This window comes from Canis lupus, chromosome 17 (assembly GCF_003254725.2).
Source record: "Canis lupus dingo isolate Sandy chromosome 17, ASM325472v2, whole genome shotgun sequence".
Classification (NCBI taxonomy): domain Eukaryota; kingdom Metazoa; phylum Chordata; class Mammalia; order Carnivora; family Canidae; genus Canis; species Canis lupus.
In genome coordinates, this window is record NC_064259.1 from 15544029 (window position 1) to 15566163 (window position 22135).

Genomic DNA, 22135 nt, shown 5'->3' on the forward strand with positions numbered 1-22135 from the left:
AAAGAAAGCTTTCAGGGACCCCCCCGGGTGGCTCAGTCAGTTAAGGGTCTGCCTTAGGCTCAGGTCATGATCCCAGGGTCCTGGGATCTCAGTTGGGCTCCCTGCTCTGCAGGATCCTGTTTTTCCCTCTGCCCCTCCCCCTGCTTGTGCACTCGCATGCGCTCTCGCTCTCTCTCTCTCTCTCCCTCTGTCAAATAAATAAATCTCTAAAAGAAAAGAAAGACTCCATAAGTATTTGTTGAACAAATAAATCGAACAAAGTGATCTGGGCTTCAAAGTCACAAGGTGAGTTGGTTTGAGGACTCCACACTTGAGGCCCCCGATCTCAGAGCTGGTGATTAAGGAGGTTCTACTTTACCACTAGCCTGGCATTTGAAACATCCTGCACTGCCCCAAAGTCTGAGCTCCTCAGTCAATTGATAGTTTTCTTTGGGCCACACAATAGCAAATAATCAAAGCTTGCACTCCTTTAACAATCTCTTTCTAACTTGCTAGATCTTCGCACACTTGCACCGTTAGAAGCAAGGAAAAGCCCTGCCATACAAAGAAATGCATTGTATGGTTTCTTGGATTGGCCAGCAGACATCCTTGGTCCAGAGGGATCATTACTGAGGCCTCACCCTCTGCGATTGTAATTTAACAGCTCACACTACAGGTTGAGCTCCCAACTGAATGAGCTGCAAAGTGCTCCAATTACTTGAAACAATTATGCACTGGAGTCAATATCTTTTCATAAATTGCTCAGAAGAATTGTATTCTAAATCCAATCCAATCACTGCCACTAGGTTGGAACACCCAATAAAACCCCAGTGGCTCTGGATCTGGACACTCTTTCTCATTATTCATTAAACCGACACTCTAGGGTCACCCCTGACCCAGGGGAGAGTATGAAATTGTCATTTGCATGTGGATGGGCCATCTGTGGTAGAAACAGGAGTGCTTCTACACAGAGAAAGCCCAGCCTCCTTTCCCTGACAATTAAGATCTTTTATACTCTCCCCTCCAGCCTTGCCTACCTAAGTCCATTCAAGCCAACCAATGAAAGTCAAGCCCATCTGCTCCAGGGAGCCTGCAGTCCTGACATGACACGGTGCTGGGGCCGAGTGTGAGCACTTTCTCAGTGTGTTAAAAGGCCTGGTGAAGACTTGGTCACCAGTTAAATAACTAAATCAACAAAGAAGTTCAACTGATAAGATTAAGATCAGAAATACCAGAACCGACACCAAATGCTGTTGGATTGATTGGTAACGGCTGGCGGCGGGCGGATGCATTGTGGCCTCATTTTTTCCATTCATCTGACAAATGTTTACTCAGTGCCTGCTGATGTGCTAGGCTCTGTGGTGCAAGCCCCAGTACGTCTCACACACACAGATACACACACACACACACACACACACACACACTTTTGCTTGGAAAATCAAGGAATGCAACTTCACAGCAATTATCACAGAGGTAAAAATTCCCCAAGAAGGAACAAGAAAGAAGCCTCATTCTCCCAGTTCTCTACAGAGAGCTGAGCCAGCCTGGAATCCATGGTCCAGGCTGGCTCCTGAAGTCTACCTTCTGGGCCTGAAAGTGAAAGGGACGCCTGCGTCAGGTCTCTGTGTGTGGCTCAAAGGCCAGGCTCTGCACATTCCCCTGGCCGCCTCTGCTCACTCCAAGTGTGGTCAGACTGCCAGGCCGTCAGGCTGGCCAGGTGGGCAAGGCCACAGGATAGCAGGCATGTTCTGTTGGCAGCCCGACCTCTCAGCCAGCTCCTCTGCAGCTGTTTAGAAAAAAAAAAAAAAAGAAAGAAAGAAAGAAAGAAAGCCAGGGAAAGCAGAATCTTGGATGATCGATGGGCTGTGTGTGTCTTTCTCTTGCTCTCGTGGATTTTTCCATCGGAAAGAAGGGTCTTATCTCTCATTTTTAATTGATTTTAATGTGGCTCAGCCAGGCTAGATCAGATCTCAACTCCTCTGTGGTGTTCGATGAATGTGTGAGGAGCTGCCTGAATGTTAATAAGACCGGGTGAGAGAAGCCAGAGAAGGTAATGAGGCCATTGTGTGCCTGCGAGACCTCCTCCGTTGCTGTTGGGGCTGAGCTGCCAGCGTAGACCCATCTTTGGATTTCAGGGGTGGCTGTGGATATGGGATTGGGGGGAGTTTGATCTCTAGATGATGCAGAGGAATATAAATGTGCAGTTGTGATTACAGCCTGGGGGGCTTCTGGCTTAATCCATTACAAGGCTGGGGCTCCAGCTAGGCTACCCCTCAAAACATTTACCCACCCTCCTCCTGCCAATTCCCCTCTGAAAACCCTTCTTGATGCCTTTGCAGTATTTAACCATAGCACACTCCGTACCTCCCGGCATTCGAGGATTCTCTTCTCACTTTCTGTGTTGTCCCTCCTCGCCGCCAAGCCTTGTCGGGCTCTGTCTCTCTGTGTAAACTTGGGCTAGTTGCCGAGCTCCTCTGGCCCTCGGATTTCTCCTCTCAAATGAGGTAACAGCATCCACTGCAGGGCATTATCTGAGGCAGTAGAGAAGTTAATGCAGGTAAAGCACCCAGTGCGGTGCTCAGAGCAATAAATACTCAGGTGTTATTTCCTTTCCATCCAACCTCCCTCTCCACTGGGCCAATTCTGTCAAGAGACGCAAGCAAAATAATTGGAAAAGGGAGGAGGGCTGAGATGGTATCCCGTGGGGATGGACTCAGGCCGTCGTTGCAACCACATGATATGAGAGTTAATTGATAAATGCCTTATCCCATTTTCTTGGCTGCAAAGAGATAATAGGCACCTTACAGGAGAGATTCTCAAGCTTAGCTGCTAGAGAAGAGATGCCCAGGAACACTTTTAAAAGCTAGTGCTGGTTGTTATGGCCCAGAGTCTGGTTTAATTGGCCTGGGTGGGCCAGGTGTCGATAGAACATGTGTGTGTGTGGGGGGATGGCTGGTGAGGTCAAGATGGGGTGGGAAGAGGGGCACCCGGGTGGCTCAGTGGTTGAGCATCTGCCTTTGGCTCAGGGTGTGATCCTGGGGCCCTGGGATTAAGTCCCACATCAGGCTCCTTGCAGGGAGCCTGCTTCTCCTTCTGCCTGTGTCTCTCTGCCTCTCTCTCTGTTTCTCTTATGAACAAATAGGTAAAATCTAAAAAAAAAAAAAAAAAAAAAAAAAGATGGGGTGGGAAGAAAGAACCTATCCCACAAAGCAGGAACCCCTTCTCAACTATTTTTTCCTGTATCTCTGCAGCCATAAGCCCAGGTGGCAGGTGGCAGGTGGCAGGTGGATGGGTGGAAGAGGAGGCATCTGTCTCTCCATGTTCCTTATTCTCTGTCTCCTTCCTATGGGGTTCAATGAGGAGAGCTGGTGCAGCCCATATTAAATACATGCTCATCATTTTCCTGTATGGGCTCCAACACTCAAAGGTTGGTTTCCCAATATGGACATGCTCTGGAACAGTCTTTCCCAGAGACACCACAGCCCTCTAATCCTCGCATGTACATGCAAATGTGGTCAAAGCCAGACTCACTGAAACACACGTATTTACAAACATCTCGTCAATAATTCAAAGGTCTGAGATTTTCTCTATTAGCAGGCTACCGGGGTAGCCCGTCATGGTTTTGTGGATGCTGGTGGAAAACACAAGCTTCCTGAGCCGGGGTGAAGGGTGGTTTATTACTAACAGCGATCACACTCACCAGTGTAACAGTGTTTGGTGCCAATTCTCTGAGGCCAAGTTCCCCCAGGGTGACGCAAAGAGGATCAGATGACACCCCACATGCAGCGGGTTATACTAGAGGAAGGAGCTCTGAGCTTAGGACGTTGGCATCTTGCGGTAAGCAGGAAATGTGACTGTCCTTTGCTCGGGAGGGAGATGCTAATTCTATCTACCAAGGCTATCTGCTCTTCAACATCCTTGAAAAGATAATCCTGGGGGGTGCCTGGGAGGCGCGGTTGGTTGAGCATCAGACTCCTGCTTTCTGCTTGGGTCGTGATCTCAGGGCTGTGGGATCGAGCCCCTCATGGGGCTCTGCGCTCAGCACGGAGTCTGCTTGGGGCTCTCTCCCTCTCTACCCCTCCTTCGCTAAAATCAATTAATAAATCTTTTTTTTTTCAATTAATAAATCTTAAAAAAAAAAAGAAAAGATAATCCAGAGCCCAGGGCATCAGCGCTTACTTTGCAAGATGTGCAGAAACATGAGATCCGTGTTACCTTCTGCCACTTACGTCCTCAGCTATGCATCCCTACGGTCTGATAGACTCCCAGCTCACATTCACACAAGCGTGAACTTGCCTCAGCGAGCCTAGAAATCCACACAGCGTCATACACGTGCCGCCATCCTGCCGCATCCACCAAGCTTAGGGAGTGCCTGGGCAGGAGGGTTCTTCCATATGAAATTGAGGATGCCTAGCTTGAGACGCCACCTGGAATCTGTTCTCCACATTAACCTTGACGTGGCACAGCAATCTGATTGCTTTTCTCCCGGACTTAAACCCACCTGCCTGCAGGACCTGGTTCCGGCTTTCTTTTTCTTTTTTTTATATTTATTTATTTATTCACGAGAGACACAGAGAGAAAGAGGGGCAGAGACACAGGCAGAGGGAGAAGCAGGCTCCATGCAGGGAGCCCGATGTGGGACTCGATCCCGGGTCTCCAGGATCACGCCCTGGGCTGAAGGCGGCACTAAACCTAAACAGCTTTCTAAAGTGGCCTGTTGCCCCGTGGCCTCCTCTCTTCCTTCTCCGCAGCCCAGCACCCCTGCTTCAGCCGGCGCTCCTGCCCGCCCTGTGCCCACTCCTGCGGCGCACCCCCTCGCAGCCTGGCATCCATCGGGTGCCAATCACCGGCCTGCAGAGCCTTCCCCCACCTTCCCCCCACATCCGTGTCTGCGCCCAGTGTCCCACGAGGCTCACTGTGCTATACCTGCCGTTTGTTTTCTTGGCTCTCTCCTCGTTCTAGGCTGGGAGCTGCTGGGAACCGAGGCCCTTCTGGGCTTCCCTGTGCCCTACCGTCCCCGCTCCCTGACACACGCAGCTCCGGGCAGAACCACCAGGACGGCGACCCCTCCTCTCTCCACCACCACACACAGCAGCACAATTTCCTACCACGATTTCAAAAGATGCTGATCTCTGTCAGCTGCATTAATGAATCACAGCTCGAGAGGCGCCAACCTTCCTAAAAATATCTGAGATCCCTCGGTGCAGAGAGAGGCTGCAAAGGCGTGTGCATCCCCAACGATGCCAGCCTGGCCTGGCCTGACCGCCCAGGCCACCTCCTCCAGCCCCCTCTCCTGCACAGCCCCAACCCCACCTGCTCTGGGCCCCACAAGCCTGAACTGATAGGTGCAGAGCCACCTCCAAGAGAGCCTTCAGCTCACCCCCACATAATGGATGGAGAAACTGAGGCCCAGAGGGGGAAGGATCAGAGGCTGAGGCCAGTCGGTTCCCAATGAAGGGCCCTGCAGGCTGCTGCCTCTGTGGCCAGCAGCCAGCTGAGGTGGGGAGGATGAAAGCTCCTCTGCCTGGGGTGATGGGGCCCTGGCCACCCCATGGATCTAGTAAGGAGCCCCTTCAGGCAGAAGCAGTTCACCAGGGACGGGTGAGGTTATGGGGGGGAGGTCGTACAAAGCCATGATGAAGCTATCTTCCTGTATCACGTTCACACTTCTCAAGCACGGGAAACTATGCAGAGTGGTGGGGATGGACTTAATTCTGCCCCAGAAAGGACGGAGTCCATTCTTTTGAGATTCCTGCACTGGAGTCTTCTTAGCGCCCCCACCCCCACCCCCACGCCAACTCCCCTCACAGAATCCTGATGGGTCTCCTTGGCAGCTTCGGCCTTGTTTCGGCCCAGGTGGTCCAGGACCAGAGCAGCAGTGCCTGGGGGCTTGCTGTCAATGCAGAACCCCAGGCCCTGCTCTGGACCAGCTGGGGCAGACCTCCGAGTGATTCTTACGTCCATCAGGGGTTTGGAAGCACTGGCCTCTGGAACCACTCACCTGGCAGTGACTCACCTGGCAGTGACACTTGCGGGTAATTGCACATGAACACTATTATTAGCGCAGAGAGGGTTGGGGGCCTGGGAAAGGAAGGAGGGATCCCGAGGATGGCTAATCCATGTGAAAAGTAGAAACTGCTACCCAGCGTTTTGGAGAAATGAAATTCGTAGGATGATTAAATCTGGGAAAATATGGGGTAAGAGATTTTGTCCTGCCTCCTTCTAAGGCTGGGAGCTCCTCTGCAGTCTCTCAGCAACTGCTCTCCAGGCCCAGCCCGGGCTCCTAGCCTGACGGGGAGCTCACCACCTCTCAGGCCGGCACAGGGGGACAGCTCTGGCCCTGGTAAGGCCTCCCTGCCAGGGAGCAGAGCCACTTCTGTGGTCCTGGCCGGCCTGCTTTCTGGCCCTGGTCCCCTTGGGGCTGCTGGTAACCAGCCCTGTCCCTCCTTTGATCTTCGACACCCCACCTCTCTGCTCTTTCTCTAGTTGCAGAAATAGTCTATTTGTGTGTGGAGAGTCTCTTTTCCCTGAGCCTGGAGGTGTTGAAGAGGCCTCTACAGAGGCAGAACTGGTGCTGCAAGGATTCACCGCATTGGCCTCATTCCTCCCTCCTCTGGGTCACCAGCAGAGTGGGGACCAGGCCGGCTCGGTGCAGTCGGAGGCAGGGGGTGTGGCACCTCCCTGGGTCTATGGAAGCGGCAGACACAGGTGCACATGGAAGGCAGAGGCGCTCAGGACGGTGGTCAGGTTGCACAACATCACCCTTTGCTGTGATGGGCACCCAGGGGTAGAGACAGCAGATGTGCGCTGTCCGGGTGCCCAGCCCTCGCTCTCCGTGGGGCTCCAGGTCAGTATAGCTCCTGCCCTCGGGACACCTCTGACTGCCCAGAGGCCTCAAACCTGTGCCTTCTAGAGCTTAGCTCATCCTCCCGCTGCCCTGCCCTGTGCTGTCTCATCCTTCTGAGTGGTGCTTCGTTACCCAGAGTCCCAGCCACAACCAGGGGGCCACCTTCAGCTCTGCCTTCCCCCTCCCTCCTCCTCCTCATCTCCTCCATGCCTCCTGTGGAGTTCCATGAATTCTGGAATTCTGGGATTGGCTCTGCTAATTCCAACTCCTTCAGATCTCTAGTCTGCTTTCTCCTCTCCACCCCAACACCAGCGACCCTAGCCAAGCCCTTGAGCTTTTCACCTGTTGTCTCTCAGTCGGTCCTATACCTCCAGTCTCTCCTACAATCCAGCAGGGTGATCTTTCTGAAATGTAAACACTATCACAGAAACCTGCTTGTCTACAATTCTGCAGTGAAACCCCAGTCCTGTGGCTTCAAACCCCGTCTCTTTCATGGGGCCTACAAAGCTCTCAGAAAGGTTTGGGAGGAGGGTTAGATGGGGCACTAGGGGCTTTGAGGCCAGACCTGCTTGGATTTGAATCTTAGGGTTCTCTGCAGCCCTTCCTCATCCCTCTCTCTACCTCCCTTTCTCCCCTCCAGGAAATCCCACCTTTAAAATCTCTTGCGCTCCCCTGGAGCCCCACCTGCCTGTCCAACACACTGATAGCCCTTGCCATTGTTAAGGATCAGGTCCCTAAATCCCTTTCGGGTCTTGCAAGTTCTCAGCTATGGATCTGGACATCGATGGGGTTCCCCTGTCCAGTCACTGCTCTACTGTAGAATCAGAAAGATAGGGCAGCCCGGGTGGCTCAGCGGTTTAGTACCACCTTCAGCCCAGGGTCTGATCCTGGAGACCCCGGGATTGAGTCCCACGTCGGATCCCTGCATGGAGCCTGCTTCCCCTTCTGCCTGTGTCTCTGCCTCACTTCTCTGTGTCTTTCATGAATAAATAAATAAAATCTTAAAAAAAAGAATCAGAAAGATAGGCTCTGTCCCAGGGTCCCCCGGCTTCCTGGAGGAGGCAGACACCAATGCTGATGAGATGTAGCTGGTTCTTCCTCTAGCTTTTATTAGTTTATTTTTATTAGTAGTATTTTTTTCTCTATTTTTTTCTTATTTTAAATTCAATTAATTAACATATAATGTATTATTGGTTTCTGGGGTAGAGGTCAGTGATTCTCCAGTCTTTTTATTTAAAGAGTTTATTTATTTATTCATTAAAGACACACACACACAGAGGCAGAGACACAGGCAGAAGGGGAAGCAGGCTCCTGCGGGGACTCAATCACAGGTCCCTGGGATCACGATCTGAGCCAAATGCAGACACTCAACCACTGAGCCACCCAGGTGCCCCTGTTTGTATCTTTGGTGTTGGTTGTGATCTCTCCTCTTTCATTCAAGATTTTACTTATTTGGTTCCTTTCTCTTTTCTGTTTGATAAGTCTGGCCAGAAGTTTATGAATCTTGTTAATTCTTTCAAAGAACCAGCTCTTAGTTTCGTTAATCTGTTCTACTGCCTTTTTGGTTTCTATTTCGTTGATTTCTACTCTTATCTTTTTAAACTCTCTTCTCCTACTGGGTTTAGGCTTTATTTGCTGTGGTTTCTCTAGCTCCCTTAGGTATAAGGGTAGGTTGTGTATTTGAGACGTTTCTTGTTTCTTGAGAAAAGCTTGCATTGCTGCCTTAGCTGCATCCCAAAAGTTTTAAACGGTTGTGTTTTCATTTTCATTTGTTTCCATGAATTTTAAAAATTCTCCTTTAATATCCCGGTTGACTCATTCATTCTTTAGTAGGATGTTCTTTAGACACCATGTATTTGAGTTCTTTCCAAGTATCCTCTTGTGATTGAGTTCCAGTTTCAAAGCATTGTAGTCTGAAAATATGCAGGGAATGATTCCAATCTTTTGGTACTGGTTGAGACGTGATGTGACCCAGTATGTGATCTATTCTGGAGAATGTTCCATGTACACTTGAGAGGAATGTGTATTCTGTTGCTTTAGGATGGAATGTTTTGAATATATTTGTAAAGTCCATCTGGTCCATGTGTCATTCAAAGCCCTTGTTTCCTTGTTGATCTTCTACTTAGATGATCTGTCCATTGCTGTGAGTGGGGTGTTAAAGTCCCCTACTATTATTGTATTATTATCGATATATTTCTTTGATTTTGTTATTAGTTGGCTTGTATAAATGGCTACTCCCATGTTAGGAGCATCAATATTTACGATTGTTAGAACTTCTTGTTGGATAGACCCTTTAATTATGGTACAGAGTCCTTTCTCATGTCTTATTACAGTCTTTGGTTTAAAATCTAATTTGTCTAATATAAGGATCACTACCCTAGCTTTCTTTTGATGTCCATTAGCATGATAAATGGTTTTCCATCCTCTCACTTTAAATCTGGAGGTGTCTTTGGGTTTAAAATGAGTCTCTTACAGACAGCATATCGAAGGGTCTTGTTTTTTTATCCAATCCGATACCCTGTGTCTTTTCATTGGGGCATTTGGCCCATTTACATTCAGAGTAACTATTGACAGATATGAATTTAATACCATTGTATGACCTGTGAAGTCACTGTTTCTGTATGTTGTCTCTGTTCCTTTCTGATCTATGTTATTTTGGGATCTCTCTTTGCTTAAAGGATCTCTCTTAATATTTCTTGCCGGGCTGGTTTGGTGATCACAAGTTCTATTAGTTTCTGTTTGTCCTGGAAACTTTTAATCTCTCCTTCTATTGTGAATGACATCCCAGTTGGGTAAAGTATGCTTGGCTGCATATTTTTCTCATTTAGCACCCTGAATATATCATGCCAGGTCTCTGTGGATAAGTCTGTACCCTCACATGGTGGAGAGAGAGCCAGCAAGTTCTCTAGTGTCTCTTTGGTTAAGGACCCTAATTCCATTAGATCAGGGCTTCACCCTTATAATTTCATTTAACCTTGATTACTTACAATGGCGAATGCTGAACACGGTCCCTATCCTAAGTTCATTGTGGACTCGAGGTTGTTGTATACTGTGTATCTGGTGTGGTGCACAGCCTACCATGTATCTATTCCCAGTTGGCCAATCTTTACAGCTACATTTGGCACTATTTGTGGACACATCTCTAGGCTCTTGTACCATCAAGCTTAGTGTTCACACTGGCTACCTCCTAAGATTCAAGGGAACTCTCAATCCATAGAGTTAGAACATCTAGGGGTGGGTGGAGAGAGAGAGGCACCTGGGCCCAGGTGGCAAGGTGGCAGTGCTATGCAGAGGAGAAAACATTGGCCTCAGAACTCATGGACTTTGTTCTGGTCCCACACTGCCCCTAACTCAGGCAGGTTCTGATCTTTCTCTGAACATTTTCCCTGTCTACCCTCTGGGCTGGGTCACTCTAGACCTGTGCTGACCAATGGAAACAGCTGGCCACCTGTGGCTCTTTAAATAAAAATTAGCTAAAGTTAAATAAAATTCAAAATCCCACTTTCCAATCATACGCACCACATTTCAAGTGTTTGACTGTCCCATGTGGCTAGTGTCTATGGTATTGGGCAGTGCAAACATAGAACATTTCCATCATGATAGAAAAAGGCCTGGTGGACAGTGCTGCTCCACTGCTCAGTGAATTTGAACGAGCTTCAGAATCACCTGGATTCTTGTTAAAATGCAGACTTGGCCTCAGAGGCTGGCAGAGGGGCAGGTTCTACATCTCCAGCAAGCTGCTGAGCTGAACCCAGCACTTGGAGTAACAAAGACTTATAGTCCTGCTCTGAGTGGTTGGGGAGTCAGCAGCCTCAGGACCAAGTGGAAAGGTCTTGCAGATGCAGGTCTCGGGCCCCACCCCAGACCTGCCCACTCAGAAGCTCCGGGGGCTGGGCCCAGGAATCTGTGTATGCACGGCCCTCTAGGTCAGTCACATGCACATTTTAGCTTGAGATCTCTGATCTAGAAAGGCAGAGTCCATCAGGGGTTCCATGAAATTATTGCTGAAGTTCAACATGTCCCAAAGCACGTCCTGTTATGTCCAAACTTGCCACTTCTAAGCGAAGACAGGGAGCCTTGTGCCAAGTCTATCAGAGCTCCATCCTGCTCTCTGGGGGCTCAGGACGATAGCAGCAGGCCCAGCCTCTATCCATGCCTTGTCCTGCTTGAGCTCATTTTGCATCTGGAGCTCCCACCTCTTCCCAGCAGCAGCCAACACTCTCTGTGGGAGAATACAGGGCCACAGTATCCGGCTAAGGACACCAGTCTTTGAACCTTCCCACCAGCGAGAGGACAGGACTCTCCCACTGGCTCAGCCAACCAACAGAAAGGCCTAGTGTCAGCTAGGCATAGGGCTTAACATGGGGACAAGGCCACACCCAGCTCAGGACCCCAAACACGAGTGGCCTACTAATATCGCACACTCCCTTGTGGCCCACATCTCTCTGGCTGCCTCCCTGGCCCATAGCTTGCTCTCGGCACTGCCGTGACTGCCCCTCTACCAGGCTGCCTAGATATTTCCAAGGTCATTACTCCTGTTTACTTGCCACACAGTCTAGGGATCCCTCCAAGCACCCTGGCCTGTAACAGCCCCATCCCCACAATTACTGATTTTGGCAGAATGTACCTCCCCGCCCATGCCATGCCTGACACAAGGATGCTCAGGAGGCTGTCTCTGGGGCTTGACCCCTGCAGACATCTGCAGCCTGAAGCACCCCCAGAATGGGCAGCGGCGGGCACCTCCTCCCTGCCTTGGGCAGGCCAGCTATGCCTCATGGGACACTCCCAGCATGCAGTCATGGCACTGGAAAATGAATGTAGGACCTCTGACCCTGCTGCCCCTGGACTGACCAAGCCAAGGCCACCAAGTAGGCCAGAGCAAGAAGTTCTGTAACTGTCCTCAGGATGGGAGGGAGAAAGGGCAGCCCTGCGAGAGCCAGAGACCTGCTGGGGCCACACAGTGCTCTGGAGGCTGAGCCAGGGCTCACAGGCCAAGGCTTTTGTGGAAACAGCCATCACCTGTTGACAGCAGCTCCAGCCTTGCAATTTCTCGAGCATTGTCAGTCAGCACAGTGGTTATGAGGATCCTGTTTCACTAATGAAGACAGAGCTCAATGAACTTGTCAAGGTCATGCAGCTAGCAAGTCTTTAGGAGCTCCGAGCCCTCAGGGCTGGACATGACAGGTTTCACAGGACGAGGACTCTGTAGCTCCCACACTCAGCTGCTCTGTCTCACCCACCGCAGACTGGGAGTCCCCCTTCAGGAGCCCTTCCTGAGGTGGCCGGACTTACTCTGCCTGTGGTTGAGTTGAAGCTGCTTCCCCGTGACTACTGCGTGCCCCCTGCACCTGTGTAGGGCTCTCCGAGTCACAGACGGTGCCTGAGCGGACTTCCTCCCTGGCCTGGCCTCTGCACTGCCCAGGGATGGGGGGCATGTGGACTGGCCTGGGACACCCCTGGAGCTTCCCGCATTTCCACCCCTGCTGCCCCAGCTCCGAGGCCCTGGGAGATGTCGAAGTCACACTGGGCCTTGAATGGTCTAGGACGACGAGTTGGAGCAGAGTCCCCCCTGAGCCTGTCTGCACGCAGCTGGGAGGCTGTTCCAGGTCTCCCTCTCCTCTTCCCAGAAGCCTTGCTGGTCCTGAGTTTGGGGATTGTGTTTCTCCAGCCCCCTCTCCCTCTCAGAGCCTTCTGACACCATGGGATCCACAACGATCGGGTGATGTGCGTGCAGAAGCCACCTCTCAATAGCATTATCCGGGGAGTGTTACTAGCCCATTTTACAGATGAGAAGACTAAGATTTGGAGAGCTGACGTCGCTGGGAAAAGGCCACCTCCTTGGCAAGCACCAGTGCTGGGATTCAAACCCAGGTGGATGATCCCTGGGTTTGAATTATCTCAACAGGCCAAACTGCATCCCACTTAGGGTGCTACTTCTGGAATGAGGGGCAGAAGCTTAGAGCCCTCAGCCCGATCCCTGCTGGACTGCTTGAGGCCAGGCTGAGCAGGACGGGCAAGGGCTATGTCCCTGCAGGGTGACAAGGGGCAGCAGCCCCGGGACCTCTGCCCCGCCCCCACTCTCACCCCAGCTGCTTGACTGGGCCAGACAGTGGGGCCCCCAAGGAAGGCAGGCAGTGCTGGCAGCCAAACAAAGGGGTCTGCAGTCAGACACTTCCTCACTGCACAAAGCCCTACTTCCCCCCCAGACACAGAGCTCTGGCCACAAGGACCCCAAAGAATGCCTGGAATGTCGTGGGGCCAGACGGCCTCCTGCAGAGGGGCGGACTGGCTTTGTGCTCAGTATGCCTGGACAACTGACCCCAAGTTAGAAAGGTCACTCCTTGACCTGTGACCTTGCCCTCTCATTCTGTCTCTGGGGGAGCCCAGGCTTCCTTCCCGGGAACTGCAGTGTCCCTCCCACGACAGGAGGACCCCAGTTTGCAGAGCCTTCAGGAAGCCAAAGAGGGAGAGCAGGCTGTCCCCAGGAGGCTGGGCTCTACCCTGAAGACGCAGCTGGGTCCCCTCCTCCCCAGTGTGAGCTCCCTGGGCAGTGGCACCTCCAGCCCCCACCTCCCCGGCTCCTCCAGGGCCCTCCCCGCCCCCGCCGGGCGCCCCGACAGTCCTGGGAGCAGATGTGAACCCCCCTTCACGGGCAGGCACGCGTGCTGGCGTCGGAGGTGACCAATCAGCCCAGACCCATGGGAGTCTAGAGCATGAGGCTGCCTTGAAGAAAGAGAAGGGGGTGCTGGGCAGTGGGAGGGGGTTGCCATCTCCGTCGGTGTGATCAGGTGAAAAGGAGATGTTTGAGTGAAAATTTGAAGGAGGTGAGCCTTGTCGGGAGAGAGCATTCCAGAAAAAAAGGAACAAGTGTGAACGAAGTCCTGCTTGAACAGGGCCCAGCAGGAAGCGCAGTGTCGGCCCCGGGAGGCTCCTAGGAGCCGAGTCCCACGGTGATGGCGGGGGGCAGGCCCAGGCCTCAGGGCTCATTCGGGGTGAGATGGGTGCCCTCGTGGGGTTTTGAGCAGAGCAGCGCTGGGATTTAACATGGTCCTCTGCTGCGGGCCAGACTGGGGGCAACCGAGGGGGCAGGAGGCTCCTGGGCCCAGTCAAGGCCTGGCCAGCCTGCACCCATCTCCGCCGGTCCCACGGGAGCCTGGGCCGGGGCCCTGGGGCTGTGCAGTTGCCAAGGCTACATCCATTCTACACTCGGCAGACAGACAGAGCTCTAGGCTAGGACGGACGCATAGCCACAGGACCCTGTGCCTCTCCCACTGAGCCCCTGCCTGATGGGGAAACAGGCCGAGGCAGCCTCTCCCGGCTCTGAGCCCCAGAGCTCAGGGCTGAGGTCTCCTCGTGGACACAGCACACCCTGTCCCCATCGGGCTCGGCGCCTGTCTACGGGCTGCCCAAGAGGCCTTCTTGCTTTTCTAAAGTTTGGCCCCCAGTCTGGCCTGTGACCCAAGGGCCCCGGCACCCATCTCCAAGGGCAGAGGCGGAGCTGGAGAGGGGCCCACCTCACCCCTTGGGGTCAGTGGAGTTAGGAAGGGCCTCAGGGACCCATTGGGGCTGGGAATGACATTGTTGGTGGAGTTCTTGGTAAACTGAGTCAGGGCCCAGCTGGGCCTTTCCAAAGGTAGCAGCATGAGGGAATGTGCAAAGGAGAGAGAAAGGAGGCCAGAGACCACCTTACCCCAAAAGCCAGAGACACATTTTCAGCTTGCCTGTGACTCACTCTTCCTCAGCAGAAAACTGTTTTTTCCTTCAAAAATCACAGACTTCCACTTTCAGACAATACAGTGTTCTCAGGAAGTTACACGTTTTGTTTTTCTGTACAAGCTGCCGGGGGTGGTGTTTGTTTTTGAAATGTTTTATTGTTATGGGGTCTGTGGGCCATGGTGGCCCTCAGACCAGGCTGGCCCCTAAATAGAATGGCCCTATGTGGCAAATAAAAATATACAATGTGCAGCTAAATTTGAATTTCAAACGAACAAATACTTTTTTAGTCTAAGTACGTTCCATGCAATATTTGGGATGTGCTTAAATGAAAAGAAAAAGTGTGTTCATCTATCTGAAATTCAAATTTAACTTCTATTTTACTTAGCCACCTGCCCCTAAGTCCACCGAGCATGCCACTCCTGGCCACCAGCCCCATGGGTCCCCGAGGCCCCTCCTGGTCCATTGGCCCTTGGGGGGGGGAACTGGCTCCCAGGCACTGGCTCAGCTCTGCTGGTGCGGGGGGCGGGGGCACTGAGGCCCTCAGGTCACAGGCCAGACTGGGGGCCGAGCTCTAGAGCAGCCCCAAAGCTACAGCCCACACATCTAAGCCTTGTCCCGCTGCTCATTTGCTCCCCCGTCTCTCCTTCTCTCTCCTTTCAGGAAAGGCTGGCAGGTGGTGCTGCTCCCTGCCCCTTAAGTCTTCCCCCCTGGGGTGAGGACCTTCGTCCTGGTCCTTAAGGAGGAGTTGTGCCCTGGCCCTGACCCCTGTCCTGGCCTTCTGGCCTCAACACGAGGGACACAAATCAAAATTTGGCCCTTTACAGGAGGGGCTGCCTCCCCCTGGAAACAGTCCCACACTTCTGCTCCCCTGCCACAAGCTCCTCCGGGGCTCTGGATGCTCCAGAGCTGGGCCTGTTATCCTAGCACCTGTCTCGGAGGGCCATGTTTGAAAGGCATGTTTTCTCCCTCTTTGCTGGCTGAGATACCCAAAGCTCAAGTCCTGCTTCATTTAATTTTATTTTTTTTAATTTTTAATTTTTAAAGATTTTATTTATTTATTCATGAGACACACACACAGAGAGGCAGTCTCCCCTTGGGGAGCCTGATGAAGGACTCGATCCCGGGACCCTGAGATCATGACCTGAGCTGAAGGCAGATGCCCAACCACTGAGCTGCTCAGGCGTCCCCCCGCTTCCGTTTTAAAGCATTCCATCATAACCATTGAGGTATGTACGTTTCCAGCTTTATGGAACCCGAGAACAGATGAAATGCCTCTCTTCTGTTCTCTCACCTCCACCAGGTCACCCACAGATCACTGACCCTGAGCTCTTTGGCTCATTTAACTAGAACCCCCTCTGGACACCTGCTTTCAGCAAGGTCCAGCTTGGTCTCAGGGGTTTGAAGACATAGAGAGGCTCCACTGTGGCCTCAAGGAGCTGAGGATGGTAGGAGTGAGATGGGTAAATGTCTCATCACCTTACGATGATTCCAGGCTTGCCATGGCGGGTGTTTGGGGGCTACCCATGCTGAGAAAGCAGGGTGGGCTTCCCAGAGGAGGCAATGCCTGAACTGAGTCCCCAGAGGTTAGTCAGATTCTATTGGGGAAGGAGAGAAGAAATAGCTTTTCAGAAAAAGGAGAAAGGGGGAACAAAGGCCTGGAAGCTTGGGAGTGAGCAGCTCTCTGAGCTAGAGGGCTTGGGGGAGGTGAGCCCAGGGAGGCAGGAGGACAGGCCTTGGATGCGTCGAGGAGCTCAGATTTTATCCCAAAGAGCCATCGGTAAAATCCTCAGGCTGCACCCCTTTGTCTCAGGCCTTCCCCTCCCTCTGATCCCTCTGTGTTTTTCCACCTCGGGCCCAGACCCCCTCCCCTCCTGGCCCTGCCTGAGCCTTGGGGTCACCAAGGCGCTTCCAGACTCCTGGAGCCTAGGCCTGCCCGGCAGCCCCGGCCCTGTTCCCATCTCTTCCTGCTGAACACTCCCCACATTGTTCGCCTTTGTGTCCTTTTTCCTGTGCCTGAGCTATTCTAACTTTATTGCCCTGCTTCTCTCCAAGGGTCATTTGCCAAACTCAGACTGGCGCCACGGATCGGAGAAAACAGAGTCCCACAAGCCCCCAGGACCTCCTCCTGCTGAGGAAGACGGCACAGACCCTCCCAGCCTGCTTCCTCCCCTCCGACCCTTCCACAGGACCCTCATCCTAGCCCACAGGGACTTCTGTGGTCCTGCTCTGGGCCCCTGACCACTGGACTTCCCAAGAGAGGCTTTCTCTGGAGGCAGCCTGCGTGTCCCAGGGGCAGTGAACCCCCGAGGTCCCTGGGTCCCCAGGCAAAGCTGGTGGCTGACCCTAATGACAGCAGGCGTCAATTTGTGAACTTGAAAGGGAACCTGCTGCCTCCTGGATTCCGCTCCTGGGACACTGGGATGGACCTCAAATCACCAAGTCAATGCCGTCCTGTCTGCACATCTCCTTGGTAGGCTGGAGCAGCTGAGGGAAACAGGGCTGCAGACTTGGAACCACTTCACAGATGCCAGCAGCCCTGCTCCATCCTCACTTTATTTCCAAGGAAGTCAGGCTCCGAGGGGTTTGGGTCATCTGGTAAGGCCACAGAGCTGATAAAGCCAGGACTGGCCCCGAGACCCAGACTTCTGGCCTCATGCCCAGTGCCCTTTCTTCCCTGTGCCAAGGGCTGACTTGGTCCTGAAGCTTGTTCTATGGGGAGAGGGAGGGGTAGCACAAGGCCCAGGGAGAGGCTGGGAAGCGTGGCTCAGGCCTGACTCTGCTGCCAACTTCTTACGGGATTCCTGCCAGGCTCTTATCTGGCTCAGCTGCCTCCTTCCAGCTCAGAGCACCCAGATTTCCAGGTTGGAGCCACTTTCTTCTGACTGACATTCTCCCCTGGGTTGAACTCCAGTCAGGCTCTTCTGAGCTCTCTTCTCAACTTGGCCTGGGTTTTGGGCTTCCATGTTTGTCTCTGCGTTGTCCAATGTAGCAAGAATCCTGCTAAACCAGCCTACCCAGAACCCCCCATCCTCAATATCTGATCATCCTCGACATCCAATGGAGTTCCCAACCCCATGCCTTCCCGGGGGTGACATGTGACCTCCCTGGCCTGGCTTCAGCAGGAATCCTGTGAGGCTGGTGTCCCCAGAATCCCCTGACCCCTGGGGTTTCCTCTCAGTACTTTTCCATCCACACTCCACCCTCGCTGCTTGGCTATAATTCCCTCTTTTCGTCCTGTTCAGAGTGAGCCCAGTCTCCCTCCTCCACTGCAAAACCCCATTGCTGTGGTCCCTGTATGGCTCGGATCGTGACAGTTCCCTGACTAGAGTTTCCCCACCCCCTCATTCTATAACAAGTGTCATGATAACTGTTTTTGTTTTTGTTTTTGTTTTTAGATTTTATTTATTTATTTATTCATGAGAGACACAGAGTGAGAGGCAGAGACATAGGCAGAGGGACAAGCAGACTCCCTGTGGAGAGCCTGATGTGGGATTCGATCCCAGGACCCCTGGGTCACGACTTGAGCTGAAGGCAGACGCTCAACCACTGAGCCACCCAGGCGTCCCATGATAACTGGTTTTTGAAGACTTCTGTTCCTATCAGAATCCCCTCTTGCTGGTGTAGCCCTAAGGCTCTGAAACGACTTCCTCACATCCTCCTCCCGCTATGCCTGTGATTTGGAACTCTAGGTTCCTTACAAGGAGGGACAGCAGGGTATCCCTGGGTGGCGCAGCGGTCTGGCGCCTGCCTTTGGCCCAGGGCGCGATCCTGGAGACCCGGGATCGGATCCCACGTCGGGCTCCCGGTGCATGGAGCCTGCTTCTCCTCTGCCTGTGTCTCTGCCTCATTCTCTCTCTCTCTGTGACTATCACAAATAAATAAAAATTTAAAAAAATTTTTTACAAGGAGGGACAGCATGATGTTCGTGAAAACACCAAGGACGCTTTTTTACTTTAACCAACTGGAAACTCTCAGCGTGAGGGAGGGGAAATTTGGGAGCCCAGACACTTGAGAGAGGGAAGACCTTATCTCAGGTGCTGCAAGCCCAGGTCCCCAGGCTTCTGCTGGCTCTGGGTCCTGAGGAGGGAAGGCCAGCGGATCCATGATCTTGTCTGGCTTTCCCCTACCCCTTCCCTCCCACAGAAAAACCTTCTCTTCAACCTTGAGACTGCCACCCCCACCCACAGTGCCTTGGGTCTCTCTAGGAGGTGTGTTTTATACCTTGTTCTTTCAAGGGGGACCCCAAAGCACCTGACTCCTTTATTTTAATCCTGAAACCCACATCATTGGGCAGATTGTGAGTTGCCTTTCATAGACTGAAAAAAAATCTAAGAATCAGAGGTTCCCCAGAAAGGACTAGCTAGGGTAGACCAGCAGTTGGAAAGGAGTGCTTCTGGAGGCTTAACCAAATCTACAACTCCCTGCAGTTCACTCGATAAGGAGCTCTTGGGTTTCCCCTTCCTGTCCAGATATTGGCTTAAATTTGTTTTCCTTTTTCTGGTCTGCAAGTTACAAAACCAAGAAATTTTGTCATAAAAATAACAATGACCAAAGCCAGGCTCCAGAGAGCCTCCAGTCAGAGCCAGTAACCTCAGGCTGCTCAGGCACCCAGCACTCTCACCCCGACTGCAGCCAGGAGAGCTGAGGGCTTTGCTGCACCAGTCCAAGTCGGGGAGCGAGCAGCAAGACCAGTATCAGAAACCAAAACATGCCCGGCACTCAACACGGTTTTGAATGCCATGGAGAATGCCAAGCCAGGTCTTTGCTGTGTGTGCTGCCCTCAAAAATCCAGACAAATGTCCTGTTCACAGCAGGGAAAACAATTGCACTGATTAATTGTGCTTCTGTGGATGTCTCCATTCTCCAGACTTCTGAGTGCATTCCAGTGAGGCCGTCTGCCAGATGGAAGTGTTGTCACACACAGTTTCTTGGTGCAAACTGCAAGGCTCGTGAGCCTCAAGCAAGCCTGTTAGAATTCCTTTTACTAAATGGCCATAATCAAAGAACAAGCTCTTAGTTATCTAGCAATGAGCTTTAGAAATCGATGAGTACGCAAAATCGCAATTTATGAGTTCAGCAATTTTTCTTTTGCTGCTAAAAATATTAGCCCGTGAAAATCTTACAGTGTCTGGAAGGGATACAGTCAATTGCTAAATTGTGTACAAGAGGCCGATCCATCGCTCCCTTCTTGCCACCACTGCACAGGGCTCGGGGTCAGGGAGCGGCCTGAGCTGGCCCGGGAGAGGGAATGTGGGAGACCTCATTCTCAGGTCCCCACGGGCCAGGGCACCAGCAAGAGGATGTGAGTACTGCCTGGCCTGAAGAGTGTGTGGCTACAGACAGAAAACCCTAGGTTGATGTGAGGACGATGGTTGACACCTGGCCTTGGCGCAGTGGCACTTGGGGGCAGGCAGTGCTGGGTCAGCCTGGCCTCCTGGCCACCCTGCAAGAGTCTGCTTCCTTATCTGGCTCACTGTGCCAGGAGGCTCAATGGAACCAGGCAATGTCCTTCAGGCCTATCCTGTCCCTCGACGGGTACAGCTGGCCTCACTGAGCTGGAGGGAGAGAAGCTGGGCATTGGGTTCGAGCCTCAGCTCCAGCGTTCACTGCACTGGAGGTCATGGGCCCCTTGGAACTCAGGCCCTCATCTCTGTAACAGGTTGCTAATATGGGCCGTGCTTGGGTTTTGGCCAGGATTAGATGAGAACATGGAGGGGGTGGTTGTTATTACTGGCATAAAAAGAGCCATTTCCTAGCTCATTAATGTGGAAAATGTAAAGTCTGGATGTCTAAGGACAAAGGCTCCACTGGCCCTTTCCGTGCTCCCTCCTCACTCCCATATTGTCCAGGGTTTATTTTGGTTGTTTTGGAACTTCCAGAACAATGGGTTCTGCGGATTGGTTCTGCAGCCATTCTTGGCCCCAAAGGATGCATTTGCTGAGCTGAGGCCACATTCCAAGAGTAAAGGGCCTGGAGGGATGTTGACCTGGCTCAGTCCTGAAGCTTAGTGAGCTAGCCGTGCTGGGGGTCGGAAGCACTGGGACATGACCGTGTCACCACCGCAGCCCTAGCCCAGGGCCTCCTGGGCTTATTCTAGGTCATCAGCTTGACTCTTAAAATTCAGAAAAGGCCAAGAAGTGCCAACTCCTTCTTCCTCCAGCTCTGACCCTCCAAGGTGCTGTCTGGCCTCCACAGTCTCTAGCTACCAGGCTCCCTGGCTCTCTAGCCACGCTGCTTCCACCTTGTAGGTCCCCAAATGTAGTGAGTGTCCCTGGTGGCCCCACTGCAGTGTCAGATGAGGGCCAGGGCCCTAGGGAGGAAGCCAAGCATGTCTCCTCCCTCCCGTGTCTCTAGGCTCGGGCCTCAAAGCACCTGCATTGTTTATCCACCGGCTTGGCATCCACAGAACTGAGCTCTTCCACATGGGATCCTGGTCTGTAACTCCTCCATGTCCTCTGTGCCACCCTGTCCCTCTGACCCACCCTGGCCAGGGAGGACAGGACAGCTGGGGGACCCCTTTAATGTGTGAGAGGTTAGAAGGTCCCTGATGCCTGCTGTCAAGGAGGGATTGCCCATTAAAAGACAGCTGTAGGGACACCTGGGTGGCCCAGTGGTTGAGCGTCTGCTTTTGGCTCAGGTCGTGATCCCGGGGTCCTGCGATCGAGTGCCGCATGGAGCTCCCCGCAGGGAGCCTGCTTCTCCCTCTGCCTGTGTCTCTTCCTCTGTCTCTCTGTGTCTCTCATGGATAGAGAAATAAAATCTTAAAAAAAAAAAAAAAAAAAAAAGGCAGCTGTATATAAAGAGGGATGGCTAAGAAGCTCCTGACAGGCTATTTGGGAGGGAGCTTCAAATCCATCCCGCGCCACCTTCTTTCTGTTCAGGCTTCTCTCTCTCCATCTTTGCTCATGTTCTTCCTTCCACCCAGACTCTGCCTGTCGCTTCCTCTCTCCTGTCCTGAGAGCCAGCCTGAGCCTCACCTCCTCTGAGAAGCCTTCCCCATGCAGACCCTCCTGCCACTGGCATCCTGCTTTCTATGCTTTGTACGGGGCCTCCCTGAGACTCAGGCCTGATTCTAGAGGCTTCCTGGCCATATGACTCTCTCTAAAGCAGGGGCAGTGTCACCTACCTCACAGTGTCATAAGGGCCCGGCACATAGTGGGTGCCCCCCGATATTCTGCAGGGAGGGAGGCTTGAGTGGCACCCTCAGTGTGAGTCCAGGGCATGTGCCACAATCTGGGGGTTTTATTCTACAACAGAAATGGAAGCTGACCCCATCCCACTCAGTCCATGCTGTTTGTTGGGCCTTCCCTTCCTTCTGGGAAGTAGAATTTATTATCAGAGGGACAATGCAGGCTGGAGTTTCTGTTTCTATTCTGCACGGAGCAGTTGCTTTCTATGAACCAAAGCATATATAGTAATATCCTTTGGGTCAGCGGAAAATAAATGATAAGGTCAGAATTCCCCCTAAAGGACCCTTTCCCAGTGAGATGTCCTGGATAGATGGTTTCTGGGAATTCCCAGCAGCAGTTTGTTTGGGGTCTACAGGGTCCCGCCAGCCCCGTTGCGGGAAGGTCTAGCTCCGGATCTGACCAC